Raw genomic sequence first — 19,771 nt, forward strand, 5'->3', positions numbered from 1 at the left:
TTGGATTATTGGCATGACTTTCAGCCACTTTCTTTGCAATCCAATCATGCCTAACGCCAGAGTTCTTGGGGAGGTCTGACCAGTCCATGTGTCTCCCAAGAATGTCATGAACATAGCATTGTTGTGTAAAGTAGAGTGCCATTTGATTGTTGTTTGGCATACCTCTCTCTCTACCTATGAATCTTCATAGCAACACTCATGCACATCCTTTGTGTTGCAAATCTGATAGCTTTACACGAGCTAATTCCTTGGCATTGCCGCCGCTGATTTGAAACAAATGTTGGCACACAAAGTGTCTTGGACATAGCTTCCTGCACTTTTTAAGGCTGAGAGGCTCACCTTGCAACCCAGACTTGTCCTCTTCAATCCATGTAATAGCTTCAAAGTCTTTCTCCTGGCAATAATGATCTCTCTCTTCTTTGTAGATGGCTTGTGCTTCAACGTGGTTAAGTTCTTCTTCCATATCTATCAATCAAGCAAACATGTCATCATGAGAAATATTTTTCATAAAGTTAACAGGTTATCACTTTCAAATCTTCAAAGAAATAGACAGGATAACTTAATCTTCAAAGAAATAGACAGGATAACTTAATCTTCAAAGAAATAGACAGGATAACTTAATCTTGCAGCAATAAAGAGACACAATGTTTATTACCATGTCGTTAGAAAGAGACAAGATAACTTGATGAATTATATAATTTAGAAGTGCAACTAAAGAGTACCATATATAATTCATCACTTCAATCATCAAAGTGTTAGGTTGAGTTAAGGGATTGTTTCCCTTGCCACTCTCAAGGTGGGTAAGTACATTGCTTAAAAAATCCCTTTTGTTCTGCTCTTGTGGCACTTCCATGCACTTCAAGAGTCGTATACAAGTATGGAACATGGAGCAGATATCCATGGATTTATTCCAAGGAGGGGGATTAGTAGATATGCATTCTGGGGTAGCCCATGGAGAATGTCTCTCACTCTTCTTTCTAGTTTTTATTTGCAAGTTGCATCGAGGAGGAAATCATGTCATTTTTTTGGTCTTTGTACACAACCCCCAATCCAGAAGACCTGCATAGACCCCCTTCTGTCCAAAGTGATGCATCATGTTGCGGGAATCAAGATCGTTGTGGACATAGTCGTGCGCATGTAGATACTTAAGGGTATGAAGAAGAGTGTTTATTGTCTGCAAAATGTTATTTTGGAATAACTCTATTGTTCCTTTTGTGGTTACATAATCATGAATGCAAGTTGACTACCATCTGCAGTGCACTCTCTTATCCACTACTCTACATGGCCGCCATTCCAAAAATGTGAAATAAGCATTGGACGCTCTATGTGGCGGACCATGGCAAGTAAATAAATAATGTTGCGATGAGCGAATTGAATTTTGAAGATTTTTTCCGCATACACCGGATCTTTAAATGCAGGGTGTGTGACACCTACACGATTCACGTTTGCCCATCTCCCTTCTCCCAGTTGTGGAGCCTGTATGTTGAAGATTGCAATTTCTGGCAAAAGATGTAATGCAGGGGGGAGCTGAGACTGATCGAGAGCAAGAGTGGCACTAGCAAGAGACTCTATTCTAATTGTAGTCTCTGGCTCTGCAGTAGCATCGAAAGAGCTGTCTTCCACTCTCTTGTACTTTGCTGCTCTTTCTAGCTTTTCCTTGCTCTTGAACTCATTATACAACTGTTGCACAAGTTGTATGAGAGTAGCTATGCCTAGCAAAGTAATGATTTCAGGGTTTTTTAGATCCTGAAAAATCTTTGCAATCTCTCCAATAGACTGCTTGACCATGTTCAATAATGAACCTGAGGTCATTAAAGATATGTCAAATGCATTCTGGGGTGTAAATGTGTGCTAAAGCTGCTCAAAGATAGACTTCCCTAAAACCTCTGTGAACTAGTAATACTATTTCGGAGCAGAGGGGTTTAGGCAATGATGACGCTCAAGCTTTGACATGTGATGAAAGTGATGTATAATCACTTCAAAGACAAATTTTTTTTAATGTTTCGCCAGCTTAATATCCACCATATCTGCAAGATATAATTTTATAACATAAATTTTGTCAAAGAAGAGGGGAAACTATCAAATTTGTGTCATGTTTATTAATCCATATTCCATACACAATTTGACTTAATTCATAGCAAACGACGATATATTATGATTGCAATACATACATTGTACAATAGACAAAGAGAGAGATGGAGACAGGTGAACAGGCCAGGAGTGTGAGGTACACTCATCCCAAGAATTGGACCCTGTTATATGCATTACATAACATACATAAACGATTAGAGCGTGAATGTGAACAACCCATCTTGTGTGAGGTACGCTTAACAAAAGTCCTAGACATTATTGTAATGTTGATTGGTAGTTTAATCAATCTAATCCCTAATGAAGTGTGTGGAATGCACAACACAACCATCAAAAAACAATTTAAAAATCTGGGATTGTGGTAAAAGATCATACATATTTACATCCAAGACAACACTAAGTCATCTACTGATGAGTGGTGTATCTACGGATTAGAAAGTACAAGGTGTGTCATGCTAAGATGAAGAGGGAATGGTATGTATCTCTCCACTCTTAGGTAGAAAAACGTATCCCTCATATTTCTATGTAGTAAGAACAATGATGTGACTTAATCCAATCCCTGATGAAGTGTGTGGAACTCACAACACAGACATTAATGAACAACTTAACAATCTTAGATGCATGCCAAATATCATATGTATCTACATCCAATACAACACCAAGTCATCTAGTGATGAAAAATGACGTGTCTTTGGAGTTCAAAACACAAGAGTAACTAGTGTGTCACACAAAGATGAAGAGGACATAAACTATGCGTCTCTCCACAGAAACTCTTCTATGTACATGAAACAAATGATAATTTGAGTTGATCTAAAATTGAGCAACCTATAGGTCACTCTAGAGTGAGAGGTATAGCATCATGCCTACTGCACACCACAAGTCGACCACTAAACACTAAACTCAGCCCAATGGGTGAGAGATAGACAACTTCACTACACGAGTGAGAATCTAAGTCTGTCCTAAAACCCTTCTTTGTAGTGAGCCAAGTGGCTATACATCACAAGAAAAGTGACTAGTTTCTACACACTTCTGGAGTGAGCTGGATGGCTAAACACCATGAAGTGGCCTATAACCTTCAAAACTCTATGGTGAGAATAAAACAATTGCACCATGTGAGTCTGGCACAACACACAAAAACAAGTTAGAAAAGAGCAGAACTAGTTGAAAATATTACCTCACGTTCTTCCTGTCCAAAAACCTGCTCAAGCTCTAGCACCACTTTCGATTGAAGCCGGCTCAAGCTCTAGAATTGCTTTCGATCGAAGCTGGCGATGGTTTCTTATATAAAATATTTTTCGATCAATAGCCTTTTTGATCAAAATATATTCAATCAAAGACTTTTGATCGAAAAGGAATAAAATGGCTATACGGTGATTATACAGTGAGGCGGTCCGGGGCGGGCAACAATAAGAGTGGCCTCTAGACACCCTTCAAGGCTCCCGTGCTGCTCAATGGGGCTGGGGCACAACACAACACAAACCAAAACAACAAGCCCACCGACAAATCCCAACTACACAAGGGACACCACCTAGTTTAAGAGCGAACTAGGACGCAAAAGAGGAGAATCGTTAGAGCAACCCACAAACAAGCAAGGAATTTACACTAACCCTAACACCAATGGAATACTCTCACACACTAAAACACGAGAGAGAGAGAGAGAGAGAGAGAGAGAGAGAGAGAGAGAGAGAGAGAGAGATAGTGCTCGGGTTGCTTTGAAACGTATCGGCAATGATCAAGCAAACACAACTATATATTTAAGAAAGAGAGAGAAAGGGGGAGGGGGTGCTTGTTGCATTAATACCTTCTTACAAATCTGTCATGACAAATCAAAGTGAGATTAGTACTTGTTCAACATAGCTTGCGTAAATTTCACCACAACACATCACAAGAAAAGCCACCCCAATCACTGTCTTAAGGCCAGGGGAGTCCTCTCCACCCTGTCGCCCTCTTACAGTATGTGGGATTTATGGCTAGATTGATGACAACACCAGAGACAAGCTATCAAGAACTTAACAAAAAAAAACACCAAGACACTTACACATCATTGTTGTCCATTACTTCACGTTGGAAGGGAGACAAAGTATCCAAGCTTAGTCCAAATCCGCCCTCCTTGATTCAGCGAATGTTGGGCTTACACTAGTAGGAGAAATGATAGATTTCCTACTCTCAATTGAATGATCACTCTCTCTCTTACAATGGCATAGATTTCCCTTGCTAATCCCCTATTACAACACATGCACATGCATAAGACAATGAGCTTCCACTCAAGAGCTCCTTCTAGAGAGGTTGAGCTTGGCTTCTCAAGCTATAGCATAGTGCTTTTGCTTATGGCTCCCCCCTTTTATGCTAGCTACACCCTCCTTTTATAGCAATTTTGAAGGCTAGGGTTACTCCTCTAACCATGGTTGGGTTAGATTTTCAGCAATTTATCTAATTTCTTTTGCTTGGAATTATCAAGAAGTTGGTGGGGAAAGAGAGAGGAGAGAAATGGAGGTGATAGGACTTTTCATAGTGGGTTAGTGTTAGTAGAGTTAGTATTAATTTACAAATGGAATTGAATATTTACAATGGGAGTATCCATGTAGGATACAAATAAGGAAGAAAAACTCTTAAGAGCTAAGAAAAGGTGGATTTCTTACAAGGTTGATGCTCCAAGTGTCTTGAGTAGGGCCAATTTTGACGCTTGTTGACGGTCCACTAGCTTTGACGGTACATTTTTTCTCCACTCTTGACCTTCCTTGAGAGACAAGGTAATTGAAGCTGAGTAATCAACCACCATGATGCTATCTTTTAAGAGAAGAGGCTGAATTTTGTGGTTTTTTGATAGATATGGGTAATTTGGAGGAGGAAAAATGAAACTAGGTGGTCAATTTTGGAATGGAATTGTGTGTGGGAGGTATGAGTTCACCATGGTTTCTCTTATTCTTCAAGGTTGAGGAGAAGGTGAGTAGTGTGCAGAGAGGAGTGGTGAGAGAGATGGGGATGATGAGTGGAAAAGTGTGTGTGAAAGAGGAAAATGATAAAGTGGAAGAGAGAGTGTGGCTGCATAGCATGGGAAAACTGGGGTCCACTAAAAAAATCATAGCTCACAGCTGGTAGCTCCAAAAATCATGAAAAAATTTGGGGTGATTATTCAGAGCGTGGGCTACATTTTCTCTTTTGACCACCGCTCCAAATTCGGAGTGGAGATAGGTGCCAAAATTCTCACCAAAAAGCCTGTTTTTTATGCCTGCAAAAGTCTTTTAGTGGTCCCCTCCTTTGTTGAATTTGTACAATGCATCCAAGAGTGAGCCCCTCCTTTGTCATATTATAATACAAAGCATTCAAGTTGCCCTTGACCCATGCATGGAGGAGGATTATTGGTGAAATAAGAAATATATACATGGTGGGACTAGTGTATGGACTATTCATGGACTTTAGCTCAATGAGCACATGGTGTTAGAATAATGAGTAAAAATAATAATAAAAATATGGAGGAGTTATGGATATGGAAAGATATTGGAATCATATGATATGGTCCCTCCTTGAATTATTTTGGGTGAAAGAGGAAAAGGTATGCAAGTAAATAATATAATAAAAGTAACCAATGAGTAGAAATCAATTTTTTGTTTTCACGAGGGTGAGGGTGAAAATGTGGGAGTGATTTGTATAAAGGAAAAATATGAGGTTAGAGTATGTACATATTGGCAAAAAAAAAATATAATTATGGTGTAAGAGGATGAAAGAAGGTGTACATAGGTTTAATAAAACACACACCTAAGTAGAAATATTTAAATAAAATACCAAAATAATTATTAAAAATCCCTATATTTAGGCCATATATACAATGAAATATTTACACACAAAGAGGCCATAATATACTTTTATTCTTTTTATTTTTTTTATTTTTTTTGGCTCACCTAGCCCAGTGACTAGCTAGCTGAGGGTTTTTAAGAAGATATGGGAAAAGTCCCGTGACTCACGCACGCCTATGTACAGTGAAATGGTAGGGATAGCCACAGTGTTTGGGTGATTTTGGTAGGGTGAGATAACTCACTGTGGCAATTACAAAGAGCCGAAAAAACGGCTATCAACAGGATTTTGGTATATAATAGTGTTTTATACGTATAATTGTTTTGGTACGGGCGTATAAATGCAATCCAGAGTGAAATAATGGCCTACAACGACAAGGAATGACAAATTCTACAAGAGAGTCATCAACAAAAATCAAAAGTAGCTCACAAAGTGCTTCAATGTTGGTGAACTATTGCAAACAACTCAAATTGCAGTGGACGGGGAAAGAAAATCCATCATAAAGTCCATTCCACAAAGAGGATCAGTTCTACAGACTCAAAAACATGAAAATCCCTTTGCACAGTGTCCAAGACTGGCAACAAAGAGAAGACTCCACAATCAGAAGAAACGTTGCTTTGATAATCAAAGATCAAGGCACATATCAACAACATGGTAGATATGAATCACTCAAGGAAGGGGGGGTGTCATCAACGCCAAATCTCTTTTGAAGCTAAATACAACCTTGAAGAGATAGGGATACTCAATGCTTTCTGTTCTTGCATATTAAAATGTTGCAAGACCTTGTGAAAATACTCTTCCTGTGAAAATTCAAAGTATACCACATGTGCAATCTCTCTTGATATGCATACCAAGAGAAAGTGATGTGCATCACCCAAATCTTTCATAGAAAACTACTTTCTTAAGGAATCCTTGAGAAGTGAAATCTCATCTTTTGACTTTCTGGCTGTGAGCATGGCATCCACATACAAAGTTAGAATGATGAGGGAACCATTTTTCAACCTCTTTGTGTACAAGCAGTGATCCTTATGGCTCTTTATGTAAACCTGGGATTGAATATACTTATCAAACTTGATGTACCATTTCCTTGAGCCTTGCTTTATTCCATACAAAGATTTCTTGAATCTACACACCAATTCTGCCCGCGTTGGCTTGTAAGGTTTATCACAAAACCTTCTAGATTTTTCATCTAAACGTCCTCTTCAAGATCCCTATGAAGAAACGCTCTCTTCACATCCGTTTGGACCAATTCCAAGTCCTTGATGGCTACTAGACCAAGCACAAAACACAATGTAGTCATCTTGACCACTAGAGAAAAGATTTCATCAAAATCCACCCCTTTCGTTTTCTTGAACCCTTTAGCAACCAATCTTGCCTAATACTTAGGCTTGGGATCATCTTTGATATACTTCTTCTTGTACCCCCATTTGCATGGCAATTCGTGTTTACTCGTAGTTTTCTTGAACCCTTTAGCAACCAATCTTGCTTAATACTTAGGCTTGGGATCATTTGTGATATACTTCTTCTTGTATCCTCATTTGCATGGAAATTTGTGTTTACTTGTAGGTAACACTGTAAAATCCCAATTTTCATTGGCTAAAATAAAGTTATATTCAAATTGCATAGCCTCTTCCCACTTCACCCTATCATCTTTTTGAATGGCCTCTTTGTAGCAAGTGGGTTCACTACAATCAGTGACTACCAAGTAGTCCAATCCTGGATCAAAACACTCAGGTGGATGAGATGTATGAGTATAGCTCTGAAGTGATTAACTATTGAATTTTTCTCTCTATGGAGTAGCATGTGTGTGTGTACTAGTGGAAGGTACATCACTAGCATGTCCAACCTTCTATGTAACTGGCGGGGTGAGGAGACATCCTCAAACCATACTGTGCAATACTCAATGTCTTTCACGGGATTTCTATGCATTTTAGACTCATTAACTATCACCTATGAGCTGCACATAACCTTCTTTAATTCTGGGTGCCAGAGACAATATCCCATCTCTCCATCTACACCATATCTAGTGAAGACGCACTTGTGTGATTTGGGGTCCATCTTTTGTCTAAGAACTTGTGGCACATGTGAGAATGCCTCACACCGAAATACATGTAATCTGTCATAACTGGGCTCTTTGCCCATCCATATGTCCTGTGGAACCTTGTACTTTAGTGGTGTACTAGGTGACAGATGATCAAGTAATAGTTTCTCCCCAAAATTCTTGAGGTAAGTTGGTCGTAGACAACATAGAATGACCCGTTCTTGAATGGTTCTATTCATTCTCTCAGCCACACCATTTTGGGCGGGTGTGTAAGGAGTGCTAAACTGTCTTCTAATGCCTCTTTTACTGCAAAATTCCTTGAACTTGGAGGAAATTTACTTATCTCCTTTGTCTTTGTGAAGATGTTGAAGCTTTCTACTTGATTGGTTCTCAGTCAATGCTAAGAACTTCTGAAGACACTAGAGACGTCTCTTCTCTGATCCAAGAGACAAACCCACACCTTTGTAGTAGAGTCATCTATGAATGCTAGGAATTATAACGCTCCCCCTAGAGACTTGATTGGCATAGGTATGCACAAGTCGCTATGAATGAGATCTAGAGTACTCCCTAACTCCTTGGCCAACTGCGCTGATGTCAACCTAGTCTATTTCCATAGATACAATGCTCATATAAAGAGAAGTTAGAGTAGTCTAACACAGGGATATAATTGGAACACTGCAAGAATTTCATTCCCTTTTGACTCATATGTCCTAGCCGGCTATGTTACAACTCTGTAGACGGCAGCTCGGCTACACAAATAGAAATCTCATTCATAGAAGAGACATAAAGTAAGTACAATGAGCCAGACTTTTGGCCTTTAAGCATGACCATATTTACCTTCTTGATCATCCAAGAACCATGAAAAAATATAGTAGTGTAAGTCAAATAATCTGGCTGTCCAATTGACATCAAATTCTTTGTCAATTTGGATACATGTCGGACATTATGTAGCATGAACTCAGTGCCATTACGCATAGAAAATGTGATCCTATCCACATCGCCTATATCAATATCATAAGAACTGCCTAGCTTCAACGTTTCATGAATGGAAGTGTATGTAGAAAACCACTCCTTGTGAGGAGTCACATGAAATCTAGCACTTGAGTCCACAATCCAATTCTACACATAACACTCATCATGAGCTAACAATGCATCATGACGCAAATCCAATGTGAAAATTAACACATCATTTGACACTTTAGAAACTTTTTGTTGGAGACTCAACCACATTAAGCTCTTCAATCTTCATGCTACTTTTAGGTTTGTCAAACTTTGCTTTCTCTTTGCCTTTATCGCGCTGCATTGTGTGGGAATCTTTCTTCAAGTGTCTCATCTTATGGTAGTAGTAAAACTCTATATTTTGCATGTCTTTGTCATGACTCTTGCTACAACCTTCCCTACAATCCTGTGAGAAAATGAGGCTATGACCACACTACTTTTTCTTATCACGATAGCCACTAGCCAAAAAATATAGCTTGCCATTGGGTGAAAAATTGCTTATGGTTGTGTTAAAAGTATCTCATGACAATGGTAGCGAGCATAGCAAGAAAATGGCCTTCATTTCATCATCAAAATTAAGACCTTTTGAAGTAAAGCTGTGAAAACACGTTGTTGAACTTGCTCAAATGAGAACTAACATCATTGCCTTCTTTCATGTTCATGCACATCAATTTCTTCATCAAGAAAACCTTGTTTGAAGCATTGTTACAAACCTTTGGTGTTGGTATTATCCATTATGGTAAAGTAAATATATTCACCAAGGTGCATGCCAATGGTTGTCATAACACGCTCATTCTAGTCATCCCACTCATCATCAGTGTACTCATTCGCTTTTCTTGCATACAAGGGTGCTATCAAGCCTTTGTTGATCAAGACATCTTGCTTCTTGTGCCACCAAATGACAAAGTTTGAGACATCAAACTTCTTGTAGTGCTCTTCTCTTTTGGAAGCGCTACTCTTCCCAGACATGATCAAGAGAATGTAGCTAAAAAACTTTATGGAAAATTGTCTGGGACAATTTCAACAATGTTTGCATAGAATAGGAGTAAAAACTCACTCAAAATGTAGTGCAATCACTCTGTAAGAATAGCTAAAAGTGATAAGAACACAGAAAATGGACTCGTGGCAAATATCCGGTAGAGTCTCCTTTGTATCAGGAGTCAAAAATCAACTCAAAAATGCATAAACTATTGAAAAGCACAATCACTGGGCATATATTGCACAAAACCACTCCTTTTGTTAGGACAAGGGTCCTACCGGGCAAGGCCCAACCTAGGGGGTCAGGGACCTAGGCCAAGGGCCTGGACTGAACCAGTGCGGACTGGGGATCCGCCTAGAGCAAGTGCTAAGAGCTAGCCTGTATAAGGGGCAGTAGGGAGGAGGATCCTATGTTCAGCTACCCTAGGTCTTACATTGGTATCAGACCTCAGGGGGAGGAAGAAGAAGGAGGTAGGGCGAGCACTTCTTGCCATGGATCTTCTCTCTCTCTCTCTCTCTCTCTCTCTCTCTCTCTCTCTCTCTCTCTCTCTCTCTCTCTCTCTCTCTCTCTCTCTCTCTCTCTCTCTCTCTCTCTCTCTCTCTCTCTGGCGTTCATGGAGAACCAGGGAGAGCAAACCCTTGCACTGGGGAAGGAAGGGGCAGCCGATGGGTGGTCATGTTTCTTTATGTACTGCAAACAAGACCTTGGGGATTTCCACTTGTTTTTTGTGGTGTATGACCCCTGTGATCATGAGGCCATAATTTGTCTACAAGGAACCCTATTGCCCCAAGGCCATAGGGTGGTCATGTTGCTTTATGTATTGCAAACAAGAGCTTAGGGATTTACACTTGGTTTTTGTGGTGTATGACCCCTGTGATCATGAGGACATAATTTTTCTACAAGGAATCCTATGGCCCCACGGCCATAGGGTGGTCATGTTGCTTTATGTACTGCAAACAAGAGCTTAGGGATTTCCACTTGGTTTCTGTGGTGTATGACCCTGTGATCATGATGCCATAATTTTCTATATGTTCTTCTACAAGCTACTTACAAAGTGTGGTCCACAATTATCACCTTATAATCAAAAGCTCACTAGCAATACACTTTGGATCCCTTTTTTAACGATTCAAAAAAACTCTAAGCAATACGGTGATCAAATTTATGACCATACAGTGCTCAAATTTATACCAAAAACTATTGACTCACCTCTAAAAAGCCACCCTTAGGTCCTAGGGCCATACGGTCCTCTCTTTGTTAGTGAAGATCTCTATGGCCCTACAAAAGTACTATGTACTACATACATGTACCTCATGTCCAAAAGGTGTTCTATTTTGACACATTGAACCATAGGATCATTATATTGCATGTTTGTATTAACAGCCTAAGGTCACCAAAGTGGCTTACAAGAGCATTATGTACTACCTACAAAGTACACTTAATGGATCTTAGGCCATTCGGTGTACATAAGGTTGCTTAGGTGTTATGTAGAAATTCTATGACTATAAGGTGCTATATTTTGAAGCTAAAGACCATAGACTCGTCTCCTTTTTGCCTATGTACTAGCACCATAGGGCCATATTTGATCTTAATGTTAACAAGGATCCCTATGGCCCTATGGCTATAGGGTGTTGTTTATGATTACAAGAAACCCTATGGACCTTAAGGCCATAGGGTGGTCATATTGCTTTATGTACTACAAACAAGAGCCTTACTTTTTGTGGTGTATGATCCTTATGATCCTAAGGCCATAATTTGTTTTTTGTTTTTCTACAAGCTACTTACAAAGTGTGGTCTACATTTATTACCCTTAAGGTCACTAGCAAGACACTTTGGATCTCTTTTTTGACAACTTTGGAAAAAGTCTAAGCCTCTTAGTTAAGCTATAACATAAAATATTTGACACTCCTATTTAGGATATTTTATTGTTTCATAGAGTCATAACCCTATGGTCTTGAGGCCATAGGGTGTCATGGGAACCATATACTTTGCACCCAATGGTCACACTACCCTATGACCCTAAAATTTAGATTCATGGGTTTCTCTGAATTCTATAAATGCTACATACAATTTCCATAAACCTAAATTGATACAATTTTATCAAGGTCTTATAAACCTAAATTGATACAATTTTATCAAGGGCTTATAAACCTAAATTGTAAGTGCTCTATTTTGCATCTAAGAACAATATGCTCATCAATTTTGCACTTATACGTCAATAAGGAACCCTATGTCCCTAAGGCCATAAGGTGGTCTAGTTGTGCTACGTACTAGATACAAGATCTGTGTCTGCTACATGCAAAGATGACATAATGTCTCTCTGCTTGTATTTTTTGGCCCCATGGTCATAATCTCATCCTTTTGCATCCTTACATTAAAAAGATGCCCTATGGCCCTAAGGCCGTAGGGTTCTAGTATGGATCCATTAGTACATAATGTCAAAACAATACAAACCCTTGTTCCATGATCTTTTCAAGTGTCAATCTATTTGAAAACATAAGAGTTATCACAAAGTACATAATGATAGAACATTACAAAATATTGCTCCATCATCTGTTCAAGTGTAAATATATTTGATCCAGCCTATGGCTTACGGTCATAGGGTGTTGATACCATAAAGTGAAAATTTTCTTGTGTTTATAAATCAACTTTTGGCCTTATGACAATGTACAGTTTCCTTAACATCAAAAATAAACTCAAGTTACAAAATAAAAAGAAATCTTTAAATATGAAAACTAAACATTTGGCACATCAAACTCACATGCTACTCAAAACTTTGATAGAAAGATTTAGAAAACTTTCACATCTTCATATTTTGTGGTTATATTTGATTCATCTATTTTGAAGATACTTTAATTACCAAGCATACATATCTTATGGGCACATGGTTAAAAGTTGCTCTTTGCTCTTTGGCACCATTTGTTCATGAAATATTTGCACACTTCAATTCAAATCATCTCATTAGAAAATACTCTAAATCATAAGCATACACAATTGTTTTGTGAAATAAAATCAGACCAATGTTTAAGATTTTGAAATCAACGTTCAAGATTACAAAGTCAAAGAAAAACACCAAACCAAATACCAATGTTCTAAAGATCATGAAAGAATTGAAAGTTTGGCTAGCTTAACCTGTTTCCTGTAGAAGCTCTAGAATGGAATCAGCCTCAACATCTAATGGCTCATCGATTTCTTCATTCTCTGAGTCCTTGCCATTATCATTTTGTGGAGTAGAGACCAAACCTGCCCACCTTTTAAGCTCGTCATCTTCATCTATTGTAGAATGGCAAAGAGCTTCTAGCTCAGTCATTTGCTCATTGGTACAAGCAACTGAGATCACCTTTCGTTGTTGTAGAAGTGCCTCTTTGGTCCTGTAACCAAGTGAAAATATGTCCACTACCTTACCATCCTCTTTGAGACAAATACACTTGATGACGCGCTGAACCAAAAAAGCTTTGGCGGTAGTCATAGCATCAAACTCTTCATTGTCGTCAATGCCTAGAGTAGACATTGGTTGAAAGAGAGACTCCTTGAGACTAGAGTGATTGGCAAATTGCTCTTCTTGACTAAAGAAAGCCCAAACTCCAAAAATTACTTCACGAAGAGCAGTGGGTTGGACGGTCCCTGATGCTATTAAAGAGCCAAGAGGCAAAGCATACAACTCATACCATTTTGCTTTTTCAGAGATTGCCTTCTCAAGAGAAGCAGCATGTTGGTACTTGACTAGACCAACAATAACAAATTCTGATGGTTGATGTGCTATCCTACAAACACCATCAATAACCTTTCCAAATTGAGCAGCACTCCAACCACTAGATATAGTGCCCTTATGTGTTGTGTCTATGATACATACACCAACACGCACTGTAGAATTATTCTCACCTTGGAGAAACTCAATGCCTTCTAGATTCTTCCCCACGCACTTTCTGGTCCATGGCAAGCTGAATTGTAATCTAGATGAACCATTCTTTTGTGCAATGATCCATTGCACATATCCCTTGGTAACTTCTAGAATTGCTGGGGTCTCCTTTGTTTTTTGAAGCCTAAGATGTAGCCATTGGGTGCAACTAATAAAGAGAGATTTGTAGATCTCATATGTAATGTTATAATGAGATCTACATTCCTCCCATGAAGTAATGGCTTCTACTGGATCAAGCTCTTTGAATAACTTGAACATCTCAGCCAAAAACACCTTCGTTTGTTTTATGTTTGTTGTACGTGCAAAGAGGTCGATAATGTCCGGTTGATGTGGTTGCTTCACCAAGCAAATCTTTTCTTCTTTGAGCTCCTGTTGTAATAGCTTAGCATCGTTATCTTCTAAGCCTTGTAAGCATCTAAAAGTAGTTATACTTGGTTGGCGTCCATGTGCAAATGAGGCTTGATGGTTCTCTAGGATGTTTATCCACTCCTCATAGATGTCTTCTGGATACATGACCATGTGGGCTTCTCTATTCGCAAATGAGCTATGGTTAAATATGATGTTTGCCACAATCACAAAGGCCTAAAAGAAACAAAAAGTAATAAGGTTTTATCTACAACTGCAGATTAAGAAAATTAGAAACAAGAAATAGAACTTACATCCCAATCTTTTCGACTCTCATGACCATGGGGAACACCTGCCTTTGGTTTTTTTAAACAAGAATATGCTAGCCACTGTCCACGCCCATGCTTCAAGACCTCCACATAAGGTTGGGTTTTCATTGTTGTATGTGTCTCTATGTTCTCCATTTTGGAGATTCGCACTGCAATCTTTTTAGTGGCATCTACAACAATCCTTGCAGTTCTGTATTTGTAGAACTCTCTCCTTGAAGCATACTTTGTGCTCTTGTTGCGCAAAAATGCTCTAGCTGCTATTATGGAGTGTTGACTAGAAAGAATCCAGTAGTGGTATGTTGCCAGCTTGTCTGCATGTACTTCATTATCCTTTAGAGGCTCCTTTTTTATGGGATCATATGGCATAAGGTCAGCTGCATTGGAGACTGGTCTAGAATGCTTTACAAATTGTCTCAAAAGCAACTTTACATACACACCTGACAATGGCCTACATTTGAAGTGATCAGGTGCAAGATTGCATTGGTCAACAGAGATGAGTTGTGTAAACTGCACCCCAAACTTGAAGTAGTGCTCTATTCCAATGTACCCATCTAGCCCACTCTTGAAAGTCTTCTTAACATCCTTATCAAGATCTTTTTCTTCCGGCTGAACAATTGAGGCTAGCACCTTCACTGAGGCTAAATCTGCAATTACTGCTATTGAAGGAGTTATTAAAGGAGGTTCAGTTAATCTAGCTTCATCCCTACGTGGAGCCTCTAGAGGTACAAGTGAAAGACTTTCTTGCTCCACATTTTCGGTGCTATTTTTGACTGAGGGCGTCTCACTCTCCTTTAAAGTCTTCTTCTGATTAACTTGACTTGTATCTTCATTTTTTCGCTTCTTACTATTATGTGCCTTCAAGGTGGCTAAATACTGAATAACTTTCTTGAAGCCTTCAGTAAATATGTCCATGAGATTCTCGCTAGGAGTATCTTCTCTGATTTCTATCCACCCTGCCTTTATCATTGTCTCTCCATCACTGCTATCTTTTAGCAACTCCCAAGCAAAGGCCATGGGCTCTAGCAAGTAACAATCACCGTTTTTTACTTTCACACCAAGACATGGGGACATGTCAAGATCTGAGCAATCTTTATTTATCTCCTTGACAATTCCACAATCTTTGAAGGGAGATTGTTCTTTATCTCTAAAGAACAAGTGGACTTTCTCATCAGATTTACCACTTGGTAAGTGAAAATCTAGATACCATGGGCTTGGAGTGGAGCCTGTTGCATCAACTGACTTTGGCATTCTTTTCTTTGAAGAGGATTGAGCCATATCTCTGAAAACATAACAATATAACATTATTTGTATTTATGTTCGATTTGAATATGATTGAGCCAAGTTTATGTAAACTTAACAGCATAACATTACTTTGTTATAAATGGCTCTAGTGCTACATGGCTAGCCTAGCTGCCCAAGTAGAGTCTCTATATTGAATGCTACTTGTCAACTAGAAAACCACGTCACATTATCTACCCATGCTTGATCTCTGAACATTGTACATTGCCACCCTATGGCCCTTAGGCCACAAGGTCTCCAGATGGGACATATGACACCTTGTGATCCTATGGCCCTAGGGCCATAGGATCTCCAAAAGGAGCTTATGGAACCCTATGGACCTTGAGATTGTACATTGGCACCCTATGGACCTTGGGCCACAGGGTCTTCAAAAGGAACATAGGGCACCCTGTGACCCTAAGTCTATAGGGTCTCACATCATACTTGAGGGCATCCTAGGGCCCAAGGGTGGCCATAACAAACATAGGGAACCCCATGGTGCACATTAATGGGCAACATGGCAGCCCTTACGGCCCTAGGGCCATAGGATCTCCAAACGGAACATAGGGAACTCTATGGCCCTATAGATCTCTAGATGGGACATAGGGCACCCTATGATCCTATGGCAGTAGGGCCATAGGATCTTCAAAAGGAACATACGGAAACCTATGGCCCTTGATATTGTTTATTCCTAACCTATGGTCTTGGGCCACAAGGTCTCAAGATGGGACATATAGCATCCTTCGATCCTATGGCTCTAGGTTCCTTAGGTTCCTTTTAGAGATCCTATGGATCTAGTGCCATAGGATCTCGAAAAGGAACATAAGGAAAAATATGTCCCTTGAGATTGTACCTTCCCACTCTATGGCCCTTGGGCCACAAGGTCTCCAGATGGGACATAAGGCACACTTTGATCTTATGGCCCTACGCTCCTTGTGTTCCTTTTGGAGATCCTATGGCCCTAGTTCCATAGGATTCCCATAAGGAACACAGGGAACCCTATGGTCTTTGAGATTGTACATTGCCACCCTATGGCCCTTAGCCCATAAGATCTCTAGATGGGACATAGGGCACCCTATGATCCTATGGCAGTAGAGCCATTGGATTTCCAAAAGGAACATAGGGAAACATATGGCCCTTGAGATTGTACATTCCCACCCTATGGCCCTTGGGCCACAAGGTCTCTAGATGGAAAATAGGGCATTCTTTGATCCTATGGCCCTAGTTTCCTTATGTTCCTTTTGGAGATCCTATGGCCCTAGGGCCATAGGAGTCCATAAGGAACATAGAGAACCCTATGGCCTTTGACATTGTACAAGGACACCCTATGGCCCTTGGGCCATAAGCTCTCTATATTTGACACAAGGCACCTTGTGATCCTATGGTCCTAGGGCCATAAGATCTCGAAAAGGAACATAGGGAACAATATAGCCCTTGAGATTGTACATTTCCTCCCTATGGCCCTTAGCCCATAAGATCTCTAGATGGAACATAGGCACCCTGTGATCCTATGCCACTAGATCCATTGGATTTCCAAAAGGAACATAAGGAAACATATGGCCCTTGAGATTTTACATTCCCACCCTATGGCCCTTGGGCCACAAGGTCTCCAGATGGGAAACAGGGCATTCTTTGATCCTATGGCCTTAGGTTCCTTATGTTCATTTTGGAGATCCTATGGCCCTAGGACCATAGGATCCCCACAAGGAACATAGAGAACCCTATGGCCTTTGAGATTGTACAATGTCACCCTATGGCCCTTGGGCCATAAGCTCTCTATATTAGACACAAGGCACCCTGTGATCCTATGGCCCTAGGGCCATAAGATCTCGAAAAGGAACATAGGGAACAATATAGCCCTTGAGATTGTACATTTCCTCCCTATGGCCCTTAGCCCATAAGATCTCTAGATGGGACATAGGCACCCTGTGATCCTATGCCACTAGAGCCATTGGATTTCCAAAAGGAACATAGGGAAACATATGGCCCTTGAGATTGTACATTCCCACCCTATGGCCCTTGGGCCACAAGGTCTCCAGATGGGAAACAGGGCATTCTTTGATCCTATGGCCTTAGGTTCCTTATGTTCATTTTGGAGATCCTATGGCCCTAGGGCCATAGGATCCCCACAAGGAACATAGAGAACCCTATGGCCTTTGAGATTGTACAATGTCACCCTATGGCCCTTGGGCCATAAGCTCTCTATATTAGACACAAGGCACCCTGTGATCCTATGGCCCTAGGGCCATAAGATCTCGAAAAGGAACATAGGGAACAATATAGCCCTTGAGATTGTACATTTCCCCCCTATGGCCCTTGGGCCACAAGGTCTCTAAATGGGACATAAGGCACCCTTTGATCCTCTGGCCATAGGTTCCTTATGTTTGTTTTGGAGATCCTATGGCCCTAGGGCCATTGGATCTCCAAAAGGAACATAGGGAACCATATGGCCCTTGAGATTGTACATTCCCACCCTATGGCCATTGGGCCACTAGGTCTCTAGATGCGACATAGGGCATTCTTTGATCCTATGGCCCTAGGTTCCTTACGTTCCTTTTGGAGATCCTACGTCCCTAGTGCCATAGGATCCCCATAAGGAACATAGATAACCCTATGTCCTTTGAGATTATACAGTTCCACCCTATGGCCCTTGGGACATAAGCTCTCTAGATGGGACACAAGGCAGCATGTGATCCTATGGCCCTAGGGCCAAAATATCTCGAAAAGGAACATAGGGAACAATATGGCGCTTGAGATTGTACATTTTCCCCCTATCGCCCTTGGGCCACAAGGTCTATAGATGGGACATAAGGCACCCTTTGATCCTATGGCCATAGGTTCCTTATGTTTGTTTTAGAGATCATATGGCCCTAGGGCGATTGGATCTCCAAAAGGAACATAAGGAACCATATGGAGCTTGAGAATGTACATTCCCACCCTATGGACCTTGGGCCACAAGGTCTATAGATGGGACATAGGGCATTCTTTGATCCTATGGCCCTAGGTTCCTTATGTTTCTTTTGGAGATCCTCTGGACCTAGTGCCATAGGATCCCTATAAGGAACATAGAGAACCCTATGGCCTTTGAGATTGTACAGTGCCACCCTATGGCCCTTGGGCGATAAGCTCTCTAGATTGGACAGAAGGCACCCTGTGATCCTATGGCACTAGGGCCATAAGATCGTCAAAAGGAACATAGGGAACAATATGGCCCTTAAGATTTTACCTTTCTCCCCTATGTCGGACATAAGGCACCCTTTGATCCTATGGCCATAGGTTCCTTATGTTCCTTTTGAAGATCCTATGGCCCTAGGGCCATAGGATCCCCATAAGGAAGATAGAGAACCATATGGCCCTTGAGATTGTACATTCCCACCCTATGGCCCTTGGGCCACAAGGTCTCTAGATGGGACATAGGGCATTCTTTGATCCTATGGACCTAGGATGATTGGATCTCCAAAAGGAACATAGAAAACCATATGGCCCTTGAGATTGTATATTCCCACCCTATGGACCTTGGGCCACAAGGTCTCTAGATGGGACATAGGGCATTCTTTGATCCTATGGCCATAGGTTCCTTTTTGTTCCTTGTGGGGATCCTATGGCCCTAGGGCGATTGGATCTCCAAAAGGAACATAGGGAACCATATGGCCCTTAAGATTGTACATTCCCACCCTATGGCCCTTGGGCCACAATGTCTGTAGATGGGACATAGGGCATTCTTTCATCCTATGGCCCTAGGTTCGTTATGTTCCTTTTCAAGATCCTATGGCCCTAGGGCCATAGGATCCCCACAAGGAACATAGAGAACCCTATGGCCTATGAGATTGTACAGTGCCACCCTATGGCCCTTGGGCCATAAGCTCTCTAGATGGAACACAATGCACCCTGTGATCCTATGGCCTTAGGGCCATAAGATCTCAGAAATGAACATAGGGAACTATGTGGCCCTTGAGATTGTACCTTTCCCCCCTATGGCCCTTGGGCCACAAGGTCTCTAGATG

This window comes from Adiantum capillus-veneris, chromosome 22 (genome assembly GCF_014529385.1).
Source record: "Adiantum capillus-veneris isolate H3 chromosome 22, ASM1452938v2, whole genome shotgun sequence".
Lineage (NCBI taxonomy): Eukaryota > Viridiplantae > Streptophyta > Polypodiopsida > Polypodiales > Pteridaceae > Adiantum > Adiantum capillus-veneris.